This window comes from Hetaerina americana, unplaced genomic scaffold, assembly GCF_022747635.1.
Source record: "Hetaerina americana unplaced genomic scaffold, ioHetAmer1.1.p SCAF_2, whole genome shotgun sequence".
Lineage (NCBI taxonomy): Eukaryota > Metazoa > Arthropoda > Insecta > Odonata > Calopterygidae > Hetaerina > Hetaerina americana.
The window spans coordinates 31,443,941-31,464,702 of NW_027286763.1; the positions used below are offsets into that span (position 1 = coordinate 31,443,941).

Genomic DNA, 20,762 nt, shown 5'->3' on the forward strand with positions numbered 1-20,762 from the left:
CCTAGGCCTCTCCCCTACGTCTCCCGTTCGACACCCGGGAACTCAAAGACACCAACGGCGCTGCCGACGCGATCTGCTTTCCCGTCTTTCCCTCGTCTACCCCAGCATTGGGAACAGCACGCGCGCCTCCACAGGGAGAGAACTAGCACGAAAGGCGTGGCGTCGGTGGGGCAGGTACTTACCTGTCTACTAGGTGGAGTGCGAATAGACGAAAGGGGGAGAGAAGTGGAGGGGGGGATTGAGCCTGCCTGAGGACGGAAAGGAGTGAGGGGCAAGGGGGCACTGGAAAAAGGCGCGATGGGGGGTCGCGGGGCGAGGGATCCGCATCTCTGCCGCCACAAAGAGGCAGTCATCTTCGAACTTCCGGGACGACCCTTCACCGATCACGGACCCTCGTCTCCCGCCGCCCCTAGCCCTCCCTGGGAGGCTCCCTCACCCGGAGTCGTGCCCCTGCCCCCTCGGCGCTGTGAATTACTAGCCGGATTTCGGTGCAAGCTATCTGGGATTCGCCAGGGACTTGAAGGATCCTCGACGACTGGTATCCGGCCGACTCCCGGCCAACTGGTAAGCAAAAAGTTGCCTGAGACAGGGAAATTACGAGGGGGAGGGGTATGAGTTTGGGATTTTCGTAGCCACCTACAACGAAATGGGGACCAACTGTACCCACGCGTAGAAATTTTGGCTACCTTTCTCCTTTTTTGCCCTGTCAACTCAAGGTCGCATACCGTCTCAGCCTCTTCCCTCTCCATCTTACTATCGTTACGTAACGTTTGCATTGCTGGGGTTTTCAATTATCCAAATAGTTAATCGTGAATATAATTGCTTAGTACATTTGAGGGTACATACAGTTTTGCTCCCAAAATAACTGAGAAGTGCCACAGTTTGATAACCTCTGAGGGTTTCACTTAATATGTAATTAACCAAAATAGAAAACGAGGAAAACTTGACATATTTTACTAAAAAAATTTGCATTTTTTATATTGTAGATTGGGAAAGAAAATCTATGCTTAAAAACTGTATGCAACAGAGAATGACACGATAGGATTCGCGTGCTTTCCTCTTCTTCTCGATTCATCTCCATTAGCTAGGCACGAGATTAATGAATGGAAGAACGGCTGTTTTAATGTGTGACATACTGAAATCAAAGTTGCTGCAGAGACTGTTCAAATACAGAGTACGTACGATACCTGACACGTAGACACATTTATTAATGGAATGGATACGGATGAGTTCATTTTACACCACTCTGACTTAGCTCTCAAGCTCCGCGAGGAATTTTTTCATATTTCTTGGCGATATTAAATAAGAAAAATAAATAAAATCTGGCTGTAAACCCGAGATTTATAATATAAACTGTATATTATTATGTTGATATGTTGCATAATGCAAGCATTTTGGAATACTATTCCCAAAATTTAAGACAAATGGTTAATTGACTGAGGAAACTTTTAAATTCTCAATCCCGTTCGCAAAATAAAGACCTACTAATAATAATGAGATTATTCCAGGTCTCGGTCTGGTGATAGACATGAAATTCATTGAAAGTGCTCAGCGATGAGTCCCATCCATCAAGCTTACAATTTTCCCTATTCTATAATGGGAAGAGCAAAACGAACACAATGTGTTAATTCACGAGGTCCCTTCCAGCTGACGTCTCTCGGTGATTATTTTGTGGCTGAGAGACCGCCCTTCAGCCGAACCTAGGCCATGATCCTGCAATCCACAAGAACTGGAATTGCGTCCATCATACTCGTTGATAAAATTCCTATCGTTAACACTGACTTTCCTCATGGACTAAAGGCGTTGAGTAGCACCACAGCCATATCACATGTCATGTTGAAAATGTAATGTTAGCCCCACGTGCTACGGTAGAAGAGATCATGCCAATAACATTAGAGAGATTAAGTGCAGAATAGATGAATTTTAGATATCATTATTCCCGAGAACGATGAGGGATCAGAATAATTTTATCCCCTTATTCTGATTCAGTTAACGAATTTTGTTATTTTGTTATGTTTATAAATAAATAAATAAATATATACATATGTATATATGCAAATAAACAGATGTTTATTTTTAAACCATAGAAACACAAAGAAGGGACACTCACATATGTAGTTTTGACGTTTCGACGGCAAGGCCGTCGTCTTCTATGGTTTAAAAGTCTACATCTGTGTTTTTATATATTTGTGCGTCGCCGAAGAGCGTTCCATTTCGACGATATATATAAATATAAATATATATATATATATATATATATATATATATATATATAAATATACACACACATACACAGCAATGAGCAATTAAGATAAACTTCATTTCAACACCACCCCTGCCACACACCCTAGCTGTGACTTGCAAGGTACCAAGAGATGCAGTCACATATTCACTGGTAGTGCATAGCTCGAAGAATTGAGAAATTAGCATAGGTTAATGATATAATAGAAGCCAACTTTGCTCTTTGAAGAGGGTCTTGAGAAATGGTAAACTATAGTTTAAGTCGACTTATACTGATGTCACCTTCCAATATTCGTAAATTTACAAAAGCGGACAAAATATACCGACACAAATATGGAAGAATCTCATCACTTAAACTGAATGTAGCTTCTTTGTGTGCTACCTATGTCTTAGGGTGGCAAACCTGGACACTTGTACGTATCAGCATGTACGTATCAGCTGACGCCGAACTTACAGAAGGAGCTCAGATTTACTTCGAAATTCCCTTTCGAGGGATTATTTTGTCATTTGAAAACAAAGAAGCACTAAGCAAAATGCATTTATATTTGCCGAGAAAATTTAGAAAATTAAAACTAAGTAGTTATACAATTCTCTTTGGAGAAGCAATATAAACTTGATAATAATATGCACCAACGCCAGGAAATATCTACTTTTCGCACCCATTGCAACGAAAGCTCTTTGAGAATGTGGAAATAAATTACGAGGACAATTGAAAATAAGGAGTAAACAACACAAAATACTCCAATTAATTAGTGACGACTTTCTTTGAAATATTTTGTTCACATTCAGGAATTAACATGCATGCCATGTTGGCAAATCATTGGCCGATGGGAAAAAAAGAATAATGGATATTTTACTGATATCTGAATTGCACGAAGGTCACGTGAGAAACAGGATATTAAATGAATCAAATTTCCCAAAACACAATGCTCACAACTTGGAAAACCAAAGGTTGATGAAGTAATTTTACTGGCAATATGTCATCTCTTCGTTTTGGCCAAAAGTTCTTACGTGAGGGAAATTATCTAACCAAACCAGCTTCAACATTGAGATTTGAACACAGCTGGAAACAAATTAAAACATACAAAATGCTGCTTTCGTTCGCAAATTTGTCTTTAAACCACCGAGAGAATGACGAAACGAGTTATCAAAGGATGAAGTAAAATAAATATATAAAGCAAATATATTTTTACGCTTTCTAGCACTGTTAAGTAAGAATAAAACGATTTAATTCTATACGATGAAATTATTAATCGATGTCATTCACAATTCAAGTTGAGTTATAGGATAGTGAGCAAAGCCTTTGACAGCTCACCGAAGGACGTTCAAAAGATTTCCATGTTTTATCCCGTACAAAACTGTGCGTTTTCCTAATACCAGATGGGACCCATCTTCTCTTCTCTACTCAATCCTCGTGCAAATACGGTTACTTTTGAAAGTCCGCAAGTTTCCGCGGTAGGTTCATATTCGGCTCAAAATTTGTCTGGTTTGTATTCACTCCCTGCCACACACCCTAGCGGTGGCTTGCGGGGTACTTAAATAAGAAAGTGCACAGTATCATCCATCTTTGTACCTTAAAATTATATAGCTATTACTCTGACAATACAATGTTAAGATTGAGTGCTACAGGTGCAGAAAATCTTACGTTACTGCAAACCTAAAAGCAAATAAATTAAGTGGAATTCACTGTACCAAAAAATTTGTTCGTTGCCAAATTTCTGCACTACCAAGCAGACGTAATCAAATGATAACTTCAAGGTCAAATCCAGACTCAATTTTAAATATTTATTTATATGACGAATCGCACTGCAATACCGCACACAGAATGAAGGATTCTTTAGGTTTTTTAATCAGGTTTTCTAAGAGGTCCAATGAAATGATGATAAAATTGGAGTCGAATATCGACTTTACATTTTTATTATTTCGGCGATTACTATCGCAGTTCAGCTGACAGAATGGACCAATAAGTTTTTCTATCTGGCTTCCCAGAAGCCCATGGCAGATGTGTGTTGAAATAAATTTTGACTTTTGGATTCGCGTGTAATGATGAGATAGAAAGGTGTCCAATAAATGACCTCAAAAGTGGGAGAACCTGATATACTGGCACGGTCTTTTCAGCGGTCTCACAGGGTGATAAAGAAAAGAGCTTCGGAAAGGCAAGAGTCAAACAGTGGGTTAGCAACCAATATACCGTTGGCATAATTTTCAACATATTATGCGGTGAAACCAATAACAGTCGAGTTTATTTGACTAGTAGATTGCCTGGCGAAGTTTAAACCTTGAAGAATTCAGTAAAACATTTGGCTACAGCCAAACCGGAAATGGCATGGTGATATAGGGGAAATGCGCATGCGGTAAGATGGTGCCAAGCAAAATGGTAGAATATCTCAAAGAGTGACAGGAAAACCTTATTTGTCTCTGACAATGTAGCACTGCATACAATAATACTATGTAGAGAAAGGACCAATCTCATATCCCCCGTTGATTTAACATTTCAAAAGAAAGCATCATGAAATAATTCAATGAATACACTTTCATTTTTCATCCGCAACCTGTTAATAAGTGCAGATTACGATGATAATTACTTTTGTACTCCCCAACGGAATGGACATTTAACTTGAAACATCACAAGCAGAAGAGTTTTGGACCGCGGTGAAATTTTGAGCATGGCTTTTATTGCAATCAGCTTGGTTTTACATGATTGTCATCAAGGCAATAATTGATACGAAGTAATATTAAGGTTACGTTTATTTGAACACAAAATTTGGGCTTCTGGAAAAATAGGGTACAAAATAATAAATATTTTTTGGCTAATACATACACATCTTCAAAAGACGGCTGCATTCAAGGGGTGCAGACATTTTGAATATTTCTGGAGATGTGGACCTGTAGGTAGTTTTCACGCGATATTTAAAACTTTTGTTGGCGTGTATTTTAAACAAAAGTAATGAGAATCTTTCAACAGAAAAGAAATATATTTAATATTGAATAATCTCTAGGTACTATCTTTTCAATATGAACCATTTTTATAAAACCACTTTACGGTATATAAATATTCTTAATATTTTTCAGAAATAAGTTTTCTTTGAATCAAAAAACCACTTCCCAAAACATTTTGCGAAAATCCGTAAAATCAGTAAAAGTAAAAGCTGAGCTTATGAACTTGGTTATAGCCCGAGCCTACATGTCATCAAGCAATCATGGGGGGAAGAAGCACATTGGGTATACGAACAGTTATTGGACGATCTATAGGATATACGATCAGTTTGTTAGAGGACATAACTGCGAGTGTCCCTAGAAGGGAAACATTTGATATTGATGGGCGGATGGAACGCGACGGTAGACGGCGAAGGAAAAGATGGTAGTGAGATAGGAGATTACAGTTTAGGGGCGAGGAATGACCGCGAGGAGAAAGCCAGAAGAGTTCTGCAGGAAACAAGGGTTATTCATTATGAACACATGGTTTAAACACCACAAAAGACGTATGTATACAGGGAAAATGCCGGGGGATTCAGGAAGATATCAATTAGACTATGTTAAGGTGAGGTACAGGAGAGGTATTAAGGAATAACGTGATCATTTCGCACAGTTTTCCGGGAGCGGATTCAAACTCGGATCACAATTGGGTAGTTATGAAGTGTAGCGTCCGATTCGAAAAAACAAAACAGAGAAGAAAATTGAGGAAATGAAATTTGGAAGTATTAACAGGAACGACAAGATAGGAGTATCATCCGAGTTAAGAGAAAAATATGATGAGGACAAGGGACTGCGTAATACAGTGTAAAAATTGGAACAGATACAAATAGAGATATCGAAAGTCGCAAACGAAACAATGGGAACTGAGAATAGGAAAATACAAGGAAACTATGAATTACGGACGAGATGATTAGAATTAGATGAGAGAAAGAATTGGAAGAATGCATATACATAGGTAGCAGGAGGTATAAAGAGTTAATAAATCAATTGAGGCGGGAGTCAAGTAGAGCAAAAGAGACGGTGGGTGGGAGACACAATGCAAGGATATGATAAGTTTACAAAGGGAGGGTGAAATTTGTGCGCTATACAGGAAAGTTAAGACACCGTCAGGAATTGAGAGAGGCAAAAATGAGTGAACAATCAAAAAGATAAGTCAGGAAAATTATTCACTGCACCACTGTAGATTCAGTGGAATTGGAATGAATGTATACAGGAAATACACGACGAAGACATTAGCCCTTAGCAAGACGCCAGCAAGATTAGACAGGGAAAGAGAATATGACCTAGATGACGATAGCTTAGTTCCAGGCACACTCGGTGGCGAGATAGAAGGAGGTTTATGATAATGTGGGAGTATGATCTTATGGACTAATTCTTAATGGGAGAGGAATTTAACTGGAAGACTTCGTCAGATCAATGTTAGTTCCCATTCCAAAAAAGGAAATGGAAGCAATATGTGCAGACTACGGAGCAAATAAGTTTAATTTCGCACAAAGCGATTTCTCCTACTTCTTCGTTTCATTTTCCCCTAAACTCTTTAATGATTCCGTAGGGGTATTATCTATTTTCATTGCCTTGTCCGACATCATATCTTGCAATGAATTTTCTATTTCGCTATCTAGTAATCCTTGACCCAATCTATCATCGCAAACGTCGTACTGCTTTGTATTTCTAGCCGACCGGCCTAATATCTTTACCATAAAGCTCTTGTACAAACTATTACGTGCGTAGCTTTATGTATTATTATTACAATAATTTTACCATATAAGGTAGGTTGTGAGTAGACCCAGCCTACACAACGTTACCACAATTCTTTTCCTTACCTCTCCTAAAACAACCTGGAATGCGATACTACAATTAACTCTTTCTCAATCCTACAGGTATATACTTCTGTCTTCTCTTTACTCCTCCCAACATGTTTATTATTGTTTTACATCTTTCTCAATAGCCTAACGTTTTCCTTTCCAACACAGCTTTTAACATCAATTCCTTAAGTCTTAACTCTAATTTTTTTAGGAACTTTTAAACGTATTAAAAAACTAAGAAACTTTAAAAAATAGAAACATATATGTGTGTGTTTGAGGGTCGCGGTAGTCCAGGGGGTAGAGCGTTGGACTACTGATCGGAGGGTCCGGGTTCGGTTCCCGGGTGAAGCTCTCTGGGTACCAGCAGCTCCACCCAAGCTATGTAATTTTTCGGGTATCAGTTCTTCCTGGGAAACCATAACCGGCACAGGGAAAGGAACTGCCCCCCCTACCCTGACGTGTGAATTTCAAACGCCGTTGGGCTTAGTACTGGGTGAACTCTACCATCACCTACCAAACTGACCTTCGGGTTGATTACTGCGATTATCGTTACATACATACACGGACAGATACATTTCACGCCGTGAATTTTTTGGCAGGCGCAGTCACGAGAAACAGGAGTTAAAAAATGATAGCAAAATGTAAACTTATATACCTTGTAAATTGTAAACCTGTATGCTGTATAAAATTGAAAACCTGTAAACTGTAAACCTGTATACTCAGTACTGACCTACTATTGCTTACTTCTTTCGTCTCAGTTATATTGATACATTATTCATACATTTACCAATATCGTTTACTGGGCTGATCACTATATGCAATGACAATGTTTTCCCACACATTCACTTCTGCTCAATATCCGTATGCCCTTGTGACTATTCACCTATCACAAGGTTGATCTAGTATATATAAAACATTTCTCTCCACCTCTCCCCTCCTTGTGGTGGCCTGGTATCTGTGTCCTCTACTACCTCAATCCCTAACCTTGCCTATTCACGGCATACTACCCTTTCCTCTCCTCGTTACCTACCCTTGTTCACCCTTCCCTCTTACCGTAACCTTTCCCTCCCTTTCGTCCCTCCTTGGGGTGTATTAAGTATTAATTTGAATGCTAAAATCGGAATTTTTGGATCGACCAAAAAATTACGATCTCAAACGCCTGCAGCCAACAAATCGGTAATACAACGTTGGTGCAACACTTGGCAATTAGAATTAAACTTAAAAAAAGTGCGTATTCATACATTTTTGGAAAAAGAGTAATTCCCTCCCGAACGCCTACTGCGTTGGGAACACCAAAATGGAATGTGTAAACTCTACTTAATACCTAGGCATTACCCTCACTCACGATCTCACCTGGGTGAAACACATACGGGGAATATGTGAAAAAGCCAACAAAAAATTACGATTTATTAGAAGAGTACTTGGTGAATGTGATAAAAAGGTCAAAGAGAAATGTCATCAGTCGTTGGTTAGGCATCATTTAGAATATACATAAGTATAGTATATGGAATCCTAGCGAAGTTGGATTAATTGCCGAATTGGATCGCGTGCAGCGTAGAGGAGCTAGCTTTGCAAAACGTTTCTATGGCCAATTGAGTGGCGTATCAATATTATTAGAGGATCTCGGTAGGAAACCATTCACGGAGCGAAAGTTAAATCACAGGTTAAATCTCTTGGATAAATCGAATGGATGTATCTTTTGCAATGATGTTGAAAATGTGTTATTAGCCCAATCGCACTACAGTTGGAGGAATGATGGCAATACAATTAAAAAGATTGAGTATAGAAAAGATAAATTTGAGATATTATTTCTCCCACGAAGAATAAGGAATCAGAATAAAATAACGTTTGTCCGTCAGCGCTAGGAAGGGAAGGTGTTTTGGGTAGAGGGCAATTTGTAATAAAACCCTGCCACACACCCTAGTGGCGGCTGACAGGCTACTTAATAACAAACAAATAAGTCAGGAAAACAAATCAAAAACATGTTTCTGCGGCAGCCTTGAAAAATATTCTTTTCCTCAGTAATATTTTCAACAATAGCAGTTCCTGTGATTTATTAATGTGACATTTAAAAAAAATTCTAAGTTAATGAAATCACTATTAAATTTATGATCTGACACAGTTCCGGACTTGCTAAGAAGAATTCGACGGTATAGGACGCGATTAATATTGATGGCTATAATGAAATTCACTTTAAAAAGTAGATTGAACTAGATTTCTGAGTTTTTTTCTGAGTTTCAGGGTGTACTTATGAATCCATACGATTCTTAAACTCTGTTTTAATGATTGATTGTTTGTACTGTATTTATATGCAGAAAATAGGAACTCATTAATTACTTTAGGTAAGATTCACGAAATAAGAGTTTTATACAACTGTTAATTTCACTATATTAATTTATATAATCTGATGCAAGTATATACGTAATCATACATAAGTATATATGCATGTAATACTGCAAAACAGTGGCAGGCTTTCATGGCACTACGAATATATTAAATTGTAACAGAGACGGTTAATATGTATTCGGTCGTTTAATCCCAGAACTTAACAATAATTTAAAGCACTAAAGAAATATTTAAAAAGGTGATCAAAAGGTGTAGAGGGTCCAATATTATAGAAAATCAATACCTTTCGCTGAGAATTCCTGAACAAGAAAGGTCACATGACTAACAAAACCGTCACCGATAGCAGTTCCGTGCAAATTTCCAATACTTTAGTAATTAAATAAATAAATTTAGTAATAAATCTTTACCAAGAGCTAAAAATCACGATGTACTTCATCAATTTTGTATTATTTTTCCGTGTGTGTGTATATATACTATATGTGTGCGTGTGGGTGTATATATATGTGTATGTATATATCTATATATATATATAAATATAAATATATATATATAAACACAGTAATTAACCCAAAGGTCGGTTTGGTAGGTGATGGTAATAGAGTTCACCCAGTAAGCCCACTAAGCCCGACGGCGTGTGAGATTCACCCATCAAGGTAGGGGAGCCAGTTTCTTTCCCTGTGCCGGTAATAGTTTCCCTGGAAGTTCTGGTACCCGAAAAATTACATGGCTTGGGTGGAGCTGTAGGTGCCCAGAGAGGCTTGTCCGGTAATCGAACCCGGGCCTTCATATACACATATATTAAGAACGAAAGAATTCAATCGCAAAACCGCAGATCATAATCCATGAAATTAAAGGTTGCGGGCACTTACTGAATCTGTACTTGTACTTTTCCCAAACGTAGCAATAAAGAAGAAAATAGGGCGTCCGTAAAAAACATTGACTTTTCTGATCCACCATAAAATACGCTTGGACGTTTTATCTAAGGTGCCCGTCATTGCGTGCATCACTGTACATGTAAGTGTATATGATAGGAATTTTGAAAAATTAATTCAAAATCTATTAATAAATAGAAATTAAATTAAATTCAAAACCTACTAATAAATAGAAATTAAATTGAAGACTTACTAATAAATTCAACACAAAATTTCAGTTCGAATATTTTTTCAAGATTAGAAACATTATTCATATTTGGTTAAAGCTAACTCACGGAAAATAACATTTTACCTTAGTTAATTTGACTATGTTATGAATTTTTCAAGCTTTCATTTTTACACTTATGTGGGTCGCGGTAGTCCAGTGGGTAGAGCGTTGGACTACTGACCAAAGGGTCCCGGGTTCGATTCCCGGGCAAGGCACTATGGGCACCTGCAGCTCCACCCAAGCTTAAGTGATTTTTCGGGTAACAGGTCTTCCTGGGAAACCATAACCGGCACAGGGAAAGGAACTGGCCCCCCTACCCTGATGTGTGACTTTCACACGCCGTATAAGGCTTAGTACTAAGTGATCTCTACCATCACCTACTAAACCGACCTTAGGGTTGATTACTGTTTATGGTTTTTTATGAAGAAATAATATTTTAAAATTATAGTTAATATTCTCTAAAATTTAATTATATTTTGACTAGTTAAAACAGTATCAAATTTTGGACGTAGTTTACGAAAAGTAATTACTAAATTGATTTTTATGCCTCAATCTAGCTTAAAATATTAGTAATATATTACTTATGGTACCTAATGGTTTCTTTCTTTCGGTGTTAACTTATGATACCATTTATATAAATACCAAATGGCTGCGGTCGAACTTCCTTCATTCATTAGCAGCTAAAATAGCGCCTACATTTGGATGCTATTCAATTATTTATGTTAGGCTTGCTTCACATTTTTAATATTTTAATTTGTAAATTATGTAAAACAACATTCAAAGAAATCACACACAATGAAAATGTATATAACGAAATAAGGATGGTAGTGGTGAAGATTTCCGAACACTCATTGATTAAGAGAAATGGATACGTTTTTCGCGGTGAGTAAATTTCTTGAGATAAGTAGGTGTCAGAGCCTTTAAAAGTTTATTCCGGATCTAGTCGGGGGGTTTAAGTTTCATACTTATGTTGAAATGCTTAAAATGAACTTTAATCGGTCTTCTCAATTATTATGTTCTTTCGGTTAAAATCGCTTTCAACGGTAGCACATTCGACACCACATAATCAAACCTAACATGATCACGCTTGCCGATTGATGAAATACCATGTGAAAAGAAGCTAGCAGAGATAAAATCCTTGATGAAAATGTTATGATTATTTCATATTTGATTCATTCATTTCATGTTTTTCTGCACGATTTATTAGCTGCAAATTTAGGTTTTTAATTATTATTAAACAGGGTGTAACGTGTTTCTTTGTCTTAAGTCACAGAAAAATTTAGAAATAAATAATTACTATTAAGTACCATTTTCTCTCAAGCGTATTTCAGGAATTAAACGAGTGCAAATGTGAACGATTACCTGTTCTTTCCTTACCCTGTCAAAGCACCAGTCACAGATATACGAAGTACAATCACTTAAGTCGACACTAAGGGAGACGAAACCATGGGCTTCTGCGTGGGGAGCTCTATTTATGTGGCTCGTCCCTGACCTAGAATCCTCCGCTATCCGTAGAGCTTCTTAGCGCAGCCAGACAAGAGGAGGAAAACAAAACAAGTGAAGGGGTACGGGCTTGATCTCCTAAGTGACGGCTGACGTTGATTCCTTTCGGAATGTGTACTGTTTCCGAACGCAATATGGGAGGGCTTACAAATGGAATCTACGAGTAGAACTGATCGGATAGCCTCCTGTGAAAGTTATTCTGGTCATGTCTTGCAAATCATCCACGAACTCATTTAAGAAGCTAACATTTCGACTTGAAAAGTACGAAAAATTAACAAGACGGATCACCCAAGACAACAGTTTATGCTTGCTGCAAAAAGTTAAATATTGATCAGCATACCGGTGGCGGACGTTTAAAAACCGAAACAAACATCACCATTTAGGAGGATTCATACTGCTCGACCGTACGCTTAGCAACGTTTTTTCGTTCACTTGATTACGATTTAAAAATATAGGTATCATTCCTGGTATAAAGATTTGGCCTCTGTTTATATCTAGCCTTTTCTCAAATTTCTTCATTATTTTTTTTTCGACAATTGTAATGCGGTAAAATCAGTAAAATGGAATGGCTATTTCTTAGAAAACCACTGACGATTTTGAAAAATAAAAAACACCCCGATGTCAACCATCATTTCTTTCAGAATCATGTCAAGTTATGCAACATATGCTTGAAAGGTACTTTCAGTATACGATCTGGAACGTAAGTCAAACAGTGACATTTTCAGCGACGGAATTGGCATGTTGTGGTAAGTAGTGCAGCCTTTTCTCTCATTCCTTAGGGGAACTGCTCGCATTCCTCGGCACGTATATCGTGAGGATATGGCAACTCTTTTCTCTGTGCTTTAAATGGGAAGCAATGGAAATCAAGTGAAACTTCGTCTCAGCGATAAAAAATTCATGAAAAAGGAACCGAGATGAACAGTAGCACGACTCGTTAGGTAATGAGGAGTTGGAAATTGCCTGAAATATGCCTGGGCAGTCATGCTTTATCATGCATCATAGGTGACCAATAGGATATTGACCCATCACTGTCCTCAAGGCAGATGATTTATCGCTTTCGTAGTGAATGTTCTATCAGTGAGTTACAGCATTTTAAACTGCAATATTTTGTTACTTTTCGCAAAGAAGAATATACGAAAATATGCCATCGGTTTCTAGTCGCTCCCGAAAATCCAAAGTTTCATTAAAATGGAAACTGAGCACTCAAAGGAAGCAAAAATGAGGATAGAACATGCTGAATTTGATGAAACTTAAGTTCGTAGAATTTAAAATCCTACAATTTATTTGTGTGCCTCCTTTTTGTTTGGGTCTACGTTTGGAATTTTCCCCTGCCAGAATTAATTTTGAATCTTTGGAAGAGAAAAAAATCCATGGGTTATCAACAATGAACATGATGAAGTAGGAGTTCTACAATCCCACAACCAGTTATTGATATTAGAACACAACCTTTTGTTGCATCATAACTTGTGGATGATTAAACAATATCAGGGTATGATGAAGGCAGTATATATCAATGTTGAGTTGCTTGACTATTTAAATTTAGGAAAAAATAGTATGAACAAAAGTCCGCCTGTAAATGTAGTCGTAGAATCTTAATGAATCAAAGAGAAAAGAGTTGACCACATTTAGACCCCTTCAACGCCTTAACCCCACCAAAAACGACACAATACCTATGCGCCATGCACTGCTAAAAACCCTCTACAATTCAGCATGATTTTTGCCTCCCTTCATTCTGTCCAATGTGCTCATTCTATTTTTCTTCCTCTGCTTCACCTGCCGATCATTCTCCTCTGCAAGCCTTCAACACTCTGTATCCATTTTTCCTGCCTTATTTGATATTAACAGGGTAACATATTGTCTTCTACTTTATCTTTTGGTTTTCTTTCTAGTCATTTATTTTTGCGATTCTTCTTCGCATTCACATCTCGAATGCCTCCAATGCCCCCAATTATTAACTTGCAGGAATGACTCTTTAGGAGCCATACAAAACTATATACTCTTCACCTTCGTTTTCAATGATCATTTTTATACACATTTATTGAACACACGTTTCCTATCATCTCCTTTAAAACCTTCTTTATCTAAAGCAATCTGGCCGTTTTTCTTCTAAAAGACTTACTAATTGAGTGACGTGCTCTACCTACCTAAGTTTATGCACTCCAATGTTGAGCTTATTACCTTCATTTTCCTATCATCGATTCTTTTCCCATTCATAAGGCACATACTAATTTAATAAGGCGCCAAGCAATGCTTGTAATTATTAAGTTGCCTAGCTAATTAAAGCGAGGAAATGAGCAGCAGTGACCCTCAAATGATCCTTAATACACTAGGCAAAATAAATGTTTAACCAACTTATTTGCACAAAATTCCCCATGGGTTTTCGCAAAAGGATACCTCCTTTTAAGATCTCATAGTTAATAGCTGTGCGGGGAAATTACTTTCGCCTAATGACTTGCCATTAGTTTTCAAAATAGACTACCTGTAGCAACGGATTATTAGATTTAAAATCATACGCCTTCTTGCAATCTGTACAGCGTGCTCACATTCTAAACCAATGGCGAGGCCGGTTACGAGATGATCACGTTAAAAGGGTTGATTCATTTAAGCGCCAGCATCTTTTGACACAGAGTAACAGTTGATGCACATAGAATGAAGGCAAAAATTGTTGTGGTTTTCCATTCCTCACTATATGAGCGATAATGATTCCAGGCTTGCCGGATAACTATGTCTCACCTAATCGACTATGACTCATATACGAGGCATCTTCATAAAGTAACGGCCGTTTGCTTATATTTAAATATTGGCGCTAAAGAGCACAGTTTCACTCCTGCAGCGCTATCTACTGATTCATTGAGAAGCTGTAGCAGCATTTGTTTTGTTTCAGAAGTCGTTTGCTTGTTCGTGCATTCAAACAACAATGTCCGCGATAATCGTTCATCCCGCCAGCTGTGAAGTGCATGCTGTCATACGATTCTTGTATGCAAAAGGATTGTCGGATACTGAAGTTCATCGGGAGTTATGCCTAGTTTATGGACCTACAGTTATGAGTGAAAGAAAGGTTAGACAATGGTGCCGTGATTTTAAAAATGGACGAACAAATGTCCATGACGAAGAGCGAAGTGGCAGGCCCAGTATTCTGACCGATGAAATTGCTTCGCAAGTGGAACAAAAACTGCGATGTGATCGTCGATTGACGATTAATGGCCTGGCTGAACAATTTCCTCAACTTGGACGCTTGTCACGGAAAACCTCGGATACCACAAATTGTGTGCAAGGTGGGTACCGAAACACTGCTGCCAAAACCAATAAGAAAATTCATGATTTTCGTTGGGAACTCTTTGACCAACCACCGTACACTCCTGACCTGGCACCTAGCGACTACTTCCTCATCTTGTACTTGAAACAGTGGCTCGCTGGACAACGTTTCGAAACCGAAGATTAACTCAAGAACGACGTTGTCGATTGGTTCAACTCTCAGGCGGCAAGCTTCTATGCAGAGGGATTAAAAAAGCTGGTGCAACGGTACGAAAAATGCTTAGAAGTGAACGGCGATTATGTGAAGTAGGTTTGTAGCTACCTAAAAGTGCCAATAAAATGTGTTTCATATGAGTATATTTTCCCTGTGACCAAACGACCCTTACTTTATGAGCATGCCTCGTACATACATATTTTGCTGATTTACATTCGGCAAGATCCCGTTGCTGTTCGATGGAACTCGTCGTGCCCATCGGATAGCTCAATATGCGTGAAGGGAGTGAGTTGTGCGTGTGTATGTGCTAATGAACAGAGTTGAGTTGACCTACCCGACTTGTTTGAATTTCAATGTTGCTCCATTTCCCAAACGGTCACTATACGCGAGCGGATTCGAAAAAGGTGGTAAGTCTTCGGGTAACAACTGGAAAAATGTTTAGTCCAAATTAAGTGCCCACAAGATACTCCACTTCAAATTTTACACATATTATTGAATGTATATCCTTCGATGACATCATTAAACTGGCAGCCCGACCAAAGTAAATTGTGAATTTATTCGTACCATTGTTCCAACAACTTTATTTCGCCAAATAGCATCCTTTAAGAAACACTATCCCCATCGGAAAATACTCTTGAGAATGATTTTTCGGGAGCGAGCGCAACCCACTCATGGGCGAGGCTGGACTAGGGACCGGGCGGCCTCGCCCCCACCAGCCATTTATCCGCGCGTGACATGTTGGTTCGCGGCTCAAAGATTGAAGATGGTAATGCGCTGTTTTTGTAAGTGAATGAAGAAAAGAAAACGCTTGGTTTTTAGGGGTTATTTTTTTCCACTCTCTACCGAGAAATCAATTCACTTATCCTGGAATAAAACTTGCCTCGAAAACCAGAAATTAAAACCGACGTTCGGATCCCATGGGCGTCACCTGCAGGTCATGTGATTGACTAAAATTATACTAGAATACATTTTCAAGCTTTATAAATACGTCTATAAAGAAACATGTTCAAAGATATATCTAATATGTTCTCTGGAGAAAGTCAAAGGGACGAGGGCATCTTACTCCGGCCGCCATTTTGATGGTGTTATTCAAGGATACGAGTATTCACGCTGATTATCTTCGGGTGAATTTTGAAGCGGAGTATTTAGAGAGCATGCTCTTTGGAATAAAAACTATTCCAGCCGATCTCCGAAGACCTGTCACCTACTATCTTATTGGACAACTTTTGAACTCGACAATCCGCTAGCCTACTAGGTTCACTTTGAAACTATCCTACTTTGAAATCCTAAGACTCCTGGGCCAAACATTGAAGGGGAGGTTCGCTTTCTTCTTCAATCAATCAATAGAGTGAATTTTTATGAAAACCGCTTTTTAACTTTGTGCGCGTGAAAGTAGTCGCAACAAATCCAATGAACGAAGGCGTTTACCGACATTAAAACAGATCCTTAAAAGAAACAAGCCAGAACCTATCAAAAAGAAGGATAATGTCAGTCGCGTGAAGCGAAACACAGATCAAGCATTATTTCAGAATGTTTTACTGAACAGGGAGAAAAGGTCAAGAAAAATGTTTTATCCTGAAGACTCTGAATCACCCATTATAGGTATAAAATAATTTTAACTTTTCTTTAATATCGTCTGCACCTTTCAGAATGTATAATGTCGAATTTTTATTTCAATGAAAAAACTTGTGGCTAAGAGAGAACTTCAAAATTACGCAGTGAGATGGGAATGGAAGAAAAAAGGTGTGGAATAATGAAAACAGACGAATGATTGAAGGATAATAAAGAGAAGTGAGGGGAAGAGGATGGAAGAGACAGAAGAATGCGGTTATCTCAGGGCGAGGAACATAAATTATGCCACGTGCTTCCGATACTTATAAAGTGTGACGCTGACGAAGAGGGGGAGGGCTGAGTTTCATCATGCATGATACAATGTCAAGTAAAAGTACATGTAAGTGGAGAAAAAAATCCCAACTCCCCCTTCCTCTTAACTAGACCTCACATTGGAAATGATTTTAAAGTTTTAACAAACGAAACGATACGCTCATTACTCCAGAAAATGGCTGTAATTTTATCGATCGCCATTTTCCACACATTTTGATCTCAAAATGCGGTATCTTTCTTCAGCAGGTGCTCTGAGAACTCACGCTATGCATTAATCATGAGAGAATTATGTTTTGCATAATATATGGATCTCAACGATTGCAATTAACAAACATAAAATTTGTAGCAATACTAGCGTCATTTCCGAGTGCTTTCTGTAAGCAAAACTTATTCACAAGTGTTAGAAAAACATTATGGATATAATATGAAATATTTTACTACAATCTTACAGTAAGAAAGGAAAACAAATTTCAGCATTTTAATTTTCATTTGAATACGCTACATGAGTTAAATAAAGAAAGGTGCATCAAGAAAAGTATCGAATTATAGCTTTCATAAATAGGCATAGGAGTGAGTAGCAAGGAAATCGGTATCTCATAGGTTAAAACTGCTACCTTCAAGTCCAATGCACAAATAAAGCCTGAACATTTGGATTTCAGGGAAATATGTCGAACAGGAGAGAATTAATGGCGAAAAAAACGTTGAGGAGGATATTCTAAAACTGAAAATCATGAAAGTTCCTGGAAGATTCCCTTGAAATAAATAGCAGCGTCTCTCGAAGAATGTTGCCCTTTTCAAAGCGTCACTCATTCCGTAAGATTAACAGGAACATGAGAAATTCATCACACCGTAAAAAACCGGATTTTGAGCAATCTTTTACAGATTTCCCACCAAACAATAAATTTCTTCCCACCTGCAGATCATTAACTTATATGAGTGTTCATTTGGGTGCTTCCTTTTTATAAGCTCGGGGGTTCATATAAAAACCTACTCTCTGATTGAAGTAAATTTCGTGACTTTTCTTTTCAAAATGTACAAGTTTTTCTTGACGTTCATCATTTAAAACAGCAGGATCGACGACTTGAATTTAAGGACCAATTGATTTCAAAGACCGAATGAAAGAAACTGAAGGCAGTCCTAAAGCTTTATTTTTATGAATCTATTTTGGACCAAGATGGCCGAAGTAGGAGGGACATAAAAAATAATTGCGTTAGACAAAGATGGAGTGAGTTGATGACAGAGATGTTGAGTAAGGACATTAAGAAAAGATCATGGAAAATTTTGATAAGGAACGTGGTATTTTACGGGTTGAAAACATGGTCGTTTTAAGCAAGATGACTGGCGTAGGTTAAAGGATTTCGAAATATGGGCGTGGAATAGGATGAAAAAGGCAATGGAAGGAAAGGAAAACCAACGAAGAAGGGCTAGGTATGGTGGGGGAAAAGAAAGTTCCATCTAAAACCTACCTTAAACGGTAGACTGTCAATGGTAATTATAATAATAAGGAATAAACTAAATTTACGATTATAATAAGGAAAAGGTTTCCATTTCGAAAAACACCGGAAGGAGAAAGAAAATATCATTGATTTAACGGGCTCAGAAGAGAGGTTTTTAATTTTGGGATTGGAAGGCTACGCTGAAGGTAGCCCATGTAACGATTGGCGTATAATTGGATTATTTCTCGTTCATCACAGTACGTTTTACCTTTAGGTAGATGGAGCTGTTGACTATAAATGTGTTTTTCGTTAGGGCGAATTCTGATATCAACGGAAGAGGTGTGTGGCGTAGGTAGCTGGGAGGGGCAGTGCCTTAGGCAAATGAAGCTGATAATGAAGTTGAGAATGCATGTATGGTGTCATGGGTTTCCACTAGGATATTAACGTAGGTGGAGAAGTCCCAAATACGTACCTCCGTACCTCCTCAAATACTGAACAATTTTTCGCTAATTTTGACATTTGTAGTCAAATTTTGTGCCTCCAACACATTAGAAGTATCGGTAGCAATTTTTTCCTTACACGTGCGTGAAGTGCTGAATTCAGACGGTCGAGTAAGTGTGCTCATGATCGCAGATCGTATTAGTATTGATGATTGTACACAATTGTTACTGAAAATTTGGCTATGGGAAAGATATGTTCTAAACTCGTCCCGAAGATTTTGACAGACGGCCTAGGGCAGAGTCGAGTGTCCGCTTGAGAAGACCTTCTGCAACGGCATTTTTCCGAAACCCCTTACAACTCTCATCTACATCTACATAATGCCCCGCAAACTGCCGCAAGGGCGTGTGGCGGGGGGTGTTAGGTCAACACCCGTAAAAAGGAACATAACCACATGCAAAACATTACTCGCAGTGGTTTATACATCCATGCAAAAAACCTTTCATTCGACAAGTATGCAAATAAATGTACTATTATCTAGCAAATAATGGCACCTTAAGTTGCAGTAATAAATTTATCCAATAACGTGCAATTAGAAAAGTAGGAAGGCGAAATACCACTACCACATGGACATGCAACATAAAACGGTCTCTTCCCCAAGGACACAGGTGAGGAATGTGACCCAACGCTGCAATCCTCACCAACAGACTATTTCTTATTCCCAGCAGTTAAATCCTCCTCCAAACTGCACCAACATGTAACCCTGTGTGCCGTCAAAGAAGCTTGCACGCGCACCCTTAAGAACCTTCCAGAATCCGCCTACTAAGGAGCCTTCGAGTCATGAGGAAGCCGCTGGCTGAGGTGTCAACGCTCAAGGGATGTACTTTGAAGAATGTTGAGGAATTGTAGCGATATCTGAGATAAATCTCGTTTTCGGAAACTATTCCCGATAATTTTTATACAAACCTATTATGTGATGCTTCCTTTATCCCCGATGCTTTGAACAATTTGAAAAATGACGTCAAAACCGACAGGGCCACTTGCGGTGATTTGAGTCCCCGATATCATTTGGGAGAAAGGCCTTCACACGTGCTCTATCAGAAAGTGGTAAATGTCTTTTTGGAATTCAAGGTTTGCGTGGTGGGGGAGGTGGACATGGCAGTTGTCGCTTAATTGGCGTGATGCTTCCGGTATGTAATCGCGTTTGCCAAGTATGACGGGGGAGGAACTTTTGATCTCCTTCGTGATAAAACTGTTTTCATTTGTCGTCAACTTCTTTAAGGAATGTGCTCCAGAGCGATTGAGGTTGCTTGGAGGATTAAGGGATTTTAGAAAAAAATATGTTAGCGATCCGGTGACTGGGTTATTGGGTGAAAGAAGCTTAGATGGAGGGCGAGACTTCGCGAATGCGGTGTTGATTGCGAGGGTTTTGAGTAAGGCCGAGACTGCCTAAATGCGGGTCAGTCACAATTACCCCTCACACTACTGAATTAAATTTTCTTTAACGCTACCTAAAGGCCATAT

General features: G+C 38.6%; 1 protein-coding gene across 1 annotated transcript in view; it reads left to right on the forward strand.

Annotated features, from left to right (window-relative positions):
- The first annotated feature begins 312 nt into the window (after nt 1-312).
- The window catches only part of LOC139687990 (uncharacterized), a 109,606-nt gene continuing 89,156 nt past the window's right edge, over nt 313-20,762 (forward strand). The window contains exon 1 of the mRNA XM_071585380.1: nt 313-564. The gene's annotated coding sequence lies outside the window, so the exon portion shown is untranslated. The remainder of the gene's footprint in view (nt 565-20,762) is intronic.